A 6000-nucleotide genomic window follows, 5' to 3' on the forward strand; every position below is an offset into this window, starting at 1 on the left:
CTGCATGAGCCATCTGAGGGGCCTGTGGTCCATCTGAACCCGTAAGTGAGCCCCAAACAGATATGGTCTCAACTTCTTCAGTACCCAGACCACAGCAAAAGCTTCCCTTTCAGTGGCACTCCACCTCTTACTTCATGGAAGTAACCTCCTGCTAAAGAAGGCTACTGGTTGGTCTAGGCCCTCCTCATTCAGCTGTGCTAACACTGCCTCTGTGCCATGCTCTCCAGGATCTGCTTGCACGATGAACTCCTTGGAGAAATCTGGTACCTGAGCACAAGTGCTGTGCACATGGTTTCCTTGAAAGAGTGAAAGGCTTTCTGACAAGCCTCGGTCCAGGTCACCGTTCTGGACTGCACTTTAGAAGTCAGCTCAGTTACAGGGTCAACAATGGAGCCATATCCCTTAATAAATCCTGTAATAGCCAGCGAGGCCTAGGAAGGCTCTCACTCCTGTTTGGGTTTTAGGTGGTTTCCAAACCATTATAGTTTCACTCTTGGCCTGCGGGGGCTGCACATTTGCCTCCACCTACCAAGTGTCCCAAATACACCACTGAACCATGCCCAATCTGGATCTTGCTGGCTTTGATTGTCAGGCCTGCCTGTTGCAGGTCCTGAAGCACCTCGCAGAGGTGATGCAGGTGTTCCTCCCAGCTGGAATTGTAGACTGCAGTGTTGTCTAGTTAGGCAGCACAGAAAGCTTCCTTACCAGCCAGGACCCTGTTAACCAACCATTGGAAAGTATCAGAGGCCTTCTTCAGACCAAATGGCATTACCCGGAATTGGTAATGACCCTCTGAGGTTGGTAATGCTGACCTCTCTTTGCCCCCCCTCAGAAGCATCTGCCAGTTACCTGATGTCAAGTCAAAAGTATAGAGGAATTTGGTAGCGCCCAGCCTGTCAGTCAGTGAGCTCATCAGCTCTGTGGATGGGATATGCATCAGTTCTAATGCCTGAGTTGTGTCCTCTGCAGTCAACACAGAACCGGAGTTCTGGTGTGGTGCCTGCTGGGGCAGCCTTTGGTACCAACACTGCAGTCCTGGCGCCACAGGTCTCTTCTTTGTCCTTGGTCATATTTGAGAGCATATCTGAGGTTCTGGTGTCAGGTGTGCCCCTTAAATCCTAGATTATGGGGTGTTATGGGGACAAGTGGCCAGTGGGCTACTGGTCCTAGTGGATAAACCACCCAGGAGGTGACCACATCCGGGGATGTGTGCCACCTTCCCTACCAAGAACCCTCGATTTTCTTGCTTTTCAAGATGGCAAAACCCATCCTCGGCTGTATAGACCAAACAGCCCCTCCTAGGGGTGTGGTAGCCTTCTGGGGTGTGTGTGTCTCTTTTGACTAATTTCCCTGCGTGCGCAGGTGCAAATGTGCCTAGGGGCAAAGGATGGTTTTGTCTTCCTCTTGGGGACAGCCTAATTGCATATCAGAGGTGGTGTGCCCTTTGAAGCTCACCGACCTGATGTGCCGCTTCACAAGCCGTCCTGCCAGCAAAGGAGGCAACACCTCCCACCCAGTCAGGCCTTAGTTCCTGACTCCTTGGAGTGTTCACACCTCCCTGCAGGTTGTCAGAATCCTGTCTTGGTGGGACCCGCTGCAGGCTGTGGGCTAGAGCACAGGAAATGCTCGAGGCAACCAAGTGGGCAACCTCTAAGGTAGCCACCTGGGTGAATGTCACATTAAATCTGACTTTGAAATCAGGTTCAATGAAACAAGTTGTTTGATACCCAACATAACATACTTCAGCGGGACCATAATGGACTTGGCATTCTCGGGGGTGCCCAGGTGCCAACTTCTAGAATTCTTAAATTGAAAAGGCTATTATATGGACATATATGGTTGCAGAAATATGTCCACACTATTAATATAATGCACCCTGCCTCCTGGAAGCAAGGGGGTCCTACCTTAGGGGTGCCTAGCATATATTGAAAACAGTGTCTTGGGCTGTGCCACACATGGTGTAGGGAAGGTCGAGCAGCTTACACTGCTCCTGCGGTCTGGAATGGCAGGCCTGCCGACATCTGTTTACTTGGATCACTCAGGGTGGCACAATCAGTGCTTCAGGCCCTGGTGATCCCTTTAACACTGTGCTCTGGGTATCACTAATACTGTACAATAGGGACTTATAAGGGGTTAAAGTCCTTGCCAGTTGGGGATACCAATTTACACTTATCAACTTTAGGGGATGGCACCGGCACTGAGGCCTGGTTAGCATGCTCCGGTGCACTTCCAGAGTCCTAACCATCAGCACTGGGGCACAATATGTGGGGTTGACTGTACAAAAAAAGCACTTTCCTACATATAGTATTGACCCTGCACTTAGGCTGTCAGCATCATTGTCTCATGTACAAAGTTCAGTTAAAATGACCTGCGGTTATGTGTGTTTTGTTCAGAATAAGGCTTAAAGATCACCACAGTGAAGATGTTTCCATCACCTGCATAACCCACCAGCATCAACTTCAGGCCTAGCTCAGCCCTTTCTAAGGGTCTCAAGGGGACATGCACAGAGATCGAACAGCAGAAGTGTTTTTAATGTCTTAAATACTTTAAACTAAAAGCTGATACTTTTATTGCAAAACAGATGGTAATTACAGCCATCAGACATGACTCTCCCATCACATGCGGGCTTTCAAAGGTTTAACCCAACAGACTTATCTTTTGACTTCCCTATGCTAATTGGCCTTTTATCACAATGAAATCCTGAATGTGATTGGAGAGTCTTGTTTGCCTGTAGCATTAGAAGTGTGAGGTGTCACATAAAGTGCATTGAGCCTGGCTGATAATAGCCCCAGGTAGCCAGCAGATCAAGCCAAGGCTGCGTGTATCTGGACTACCTGGAGGTAGTCCTCCGTATACGTAATCTGCTCTGCCTCATTACAGTCATTACCAGCAAAGGCATGCTGCCTCTGTAGCAGACCTTTAATACCCCTGCCTTCAACAAACATGTTTTTTACTCGTTCCCCTCTCTGGCCATAGCCCCGCCCCTACTGAGTCCCACAATGGTCCAACAATGCAGGAGCGCTTCCTGAAAACCCCCACGGATGGTTGGAGGGAGTGTATGAATTTAACTAGGAGGAGGAGTCCAGGTGTAGTGAGGATTACCCGAGTATTCCTGATATTAATCTTCCTCAAGCCACCCCCATTGCTACAATGAGTGTCTACCATAGAACCCCCCTCTTCCTCAAGCCACCCATCGCTAGTATGAGGGTATACCATAGAACCCCCCTCTTCCTCAAGCCACCCATTGCTACTATGAGTGTCCACCATAGAACCCCCCCCCTTCCTCAAGCCACCCATTACTAGTATGAGGGTATACCATAGAACACCCCTCTTCCTCAAGCCACCCATCGCTAGTATGAGGGTATACCATAGGACCCCCTCTTCCTCAAGCCACCCATTACTAGTATGAGGGTATACCATAGAACCCCCCTCTTCCTCAAGCCACCCATTACTAGTATGAGGGTATACCATAGAACACCCCTCTTCCTCAAGCCACCCATCGCTAGTATGAGGGTATACCATAGAACCCCCTCTTCCTCAAGCCACCCATTGCTAGTATGAGGGTATACAATAGAACCCCCCTCTTCCTCAAGCCACCCATTGCTACTATGAGGGTATACTATAGCACCCCTCTCTTCCTCAAGCCACCCGTTGCTACTATGAGGGTATACCATAGAACCCCCTCTTCCTCAAGCCACAAGCCACCCACTGCTACTATGAGGGTATACTATAGCACCCCTCTCTTCCTCAAGCCACCCATTGCTAGTATGAGGGTATACCATAGAACCCCGTCTTCCTCAAGCCACCCATTGCTACTGAGTGTCTACCATAGAACCCCCCTCTTCCTCAAGCCACCCATTGCTAGTATGAGGGTATACCATAGAACCCCCCTCTTCCTCAAGCCACCCATCGCTAGTATGAGGGTATACCATAGAACGCCCTCTTCCTCAAGCCACCCATTGCTACTGTCTACCATAGAACCCCCCTCTTCCTCAAGCCACCCATCGCTAGTATGAGGGTATACTTTAGAACCCCCTCTTCCTCAAGCCACCCATTGCTACTGAGTGTCTACCATAGAACCCCCCTCTTCCTCAAGCCACCCATTGCTAGTATGAGGGTATACCATAGAACCCCCTCTTCCTCAAGCCACCCATTGCTACTGAGTGTCTACCATAGAACCCCCTCTTCCTCAAGCCACCCACTGCTACTATGAGGGTATACTATAGCACCCCTCTCTTCCTCAAGCCACCCATTGCTAGTATGAGGGTATAACATAGAACCCCGTCTTCCTCAAACCACCCATTGCTACTGAGTGTCTACCATAGAACCCCCCTCTTCCTCAAGCCACCCATTGCTAGTATGAGAGTATACCATAGAACCTCCCTCTTCCTCAAGCCACCCATCGCTAGTATGAGGGTATACCATAGAACCCCCTCTTCCTCAAGCCACCCATTGCTACTGTCTACCATAGAACCCCCCTCTTCCTCAAGCCACCCATCGCTAGTATGAGGGTATACTATAGAACCCCCTCTTCCTCAAGCCACCCATTGCTAGTATGAGGGTATACCATAGAACCCCCTCTTCCTCAAGCCACCCATTGCTACTGAGTGTCTACCATAGAACCCCCCTCTTCCTCAAGCCACCCATTGCTAGTATGAGGGTATACCATAGAACCCCCTCTTCCTCAAGCCACCCATTGCTACTGAGTCTACCATAGAACCCCCCTCTTCCTCAAGCCACCCATTGCTACTGAGTGTCTACCATAGAACCCCCCTCTTCCTCAAGCCACCCATTGCTAGTATGAGGGTATACCATAGCACCCCTCTCACAGCATGACACAGCTTCAACTCTGGGGTGTATATTTGTGACAGTGTCTCACAGCAGGGCACAGCCTCAGCACTGGGGTGTATATTTGTGACAATGTCTCTCACCGCAGAACACAGCTTCAGCACTGGGGTGTATATTTGTGATGGTGTCTCACAGCAGGACAAAGCGTCAGCACTGAGGTGTATATTTGTGACAATGTCTCTCACAGCAGGACACAACTTCAGCAGTGGGATGTATATCTGTGATGGTGTCTCACAGCAGGACACAGCGTCAGCACTGAGGTGTATATTTGTGACAATGTCTCTCACTGCAGGACACAGCTTCAGCACTGGGGTGTATATTTATGATGGTGTCTCACAGCAGGACAAAGCGTCAGCACTGGGGTGTATATTTGTGAGGGTGTCTCTCACAGCAGGGCACAGCTTCAGCACTGGGGTGTATATTTGTGATGGTGTCTAAGCACAGGACACAGCTTCACCACTGGGGTGTATATTTGTGACGGTGTCTCTCCCCGCAGGACACAGCGTCAGCGCTGGGGTGTATATTTGTGACGGTGTCTCTCACCGCAGGACACAGCTTCAGCACTGGGGTGTATATTTGTGACGGCGTCTCTCAGCAGGACACAGCTTCAGCACTGGGGTGTATATTTGTGATGGTGTCTCTCAGCAGGACCCAGCTTCAGCACTGGGGTGTATATTTGTGACGGTGTCTCTCAGCAGGACCTAGCTTCAGCACTGGGGTGTATATTTGTGACGGTGTCTAACCACAGGACACAGCTCAGCACTGGGGTGTATATTTGTGACGGAGTCTCTCACCGCAGGACACAGCTTCAGCACTGGGGTGTATATTTGTGACGATGTCTCTCACCGCAGGACACAGCTTCAGTACTGGGGTGTATATTTGTGACGGTGTCTCTCACCGCAGGACACAGCTTCAGCACTGGGATGTATATTTGTGACGGTGTCTCTCACCGCAGGACACAGCTTCAGCACTGCGGCGTATATTTGTGACGGTGTCTCTCACCGCAGGACACAGCGTCAGCACTGGGGTGTATATTTGTGACGGTGTCTAACCACAGGACACAGCGTCAGCACTGGGGTGGATATTTGTGATGGTGTCTCTCACCGCAGGACACAGCTTCAGCACTGGGGTGTATATTTGTGATGGTGTCTC

This window comes from Pleurodeles waltl, chromosome 11 (assembly GCF_031143425.1).
Source record: "Pleurodeles waltl isolate 20211129_DDA chromosome 11, aPleWal1.hap1.20221129, whole genome shotgun sequence".
In the NCBI taxonomy this organism is placed as follows: domain Eukaryota; kingdom Metazoa; phylum Chordata; class Amphibia; order Caudata; family Salamandridae; genus Pleurodeles; species Pleurodeles waltl.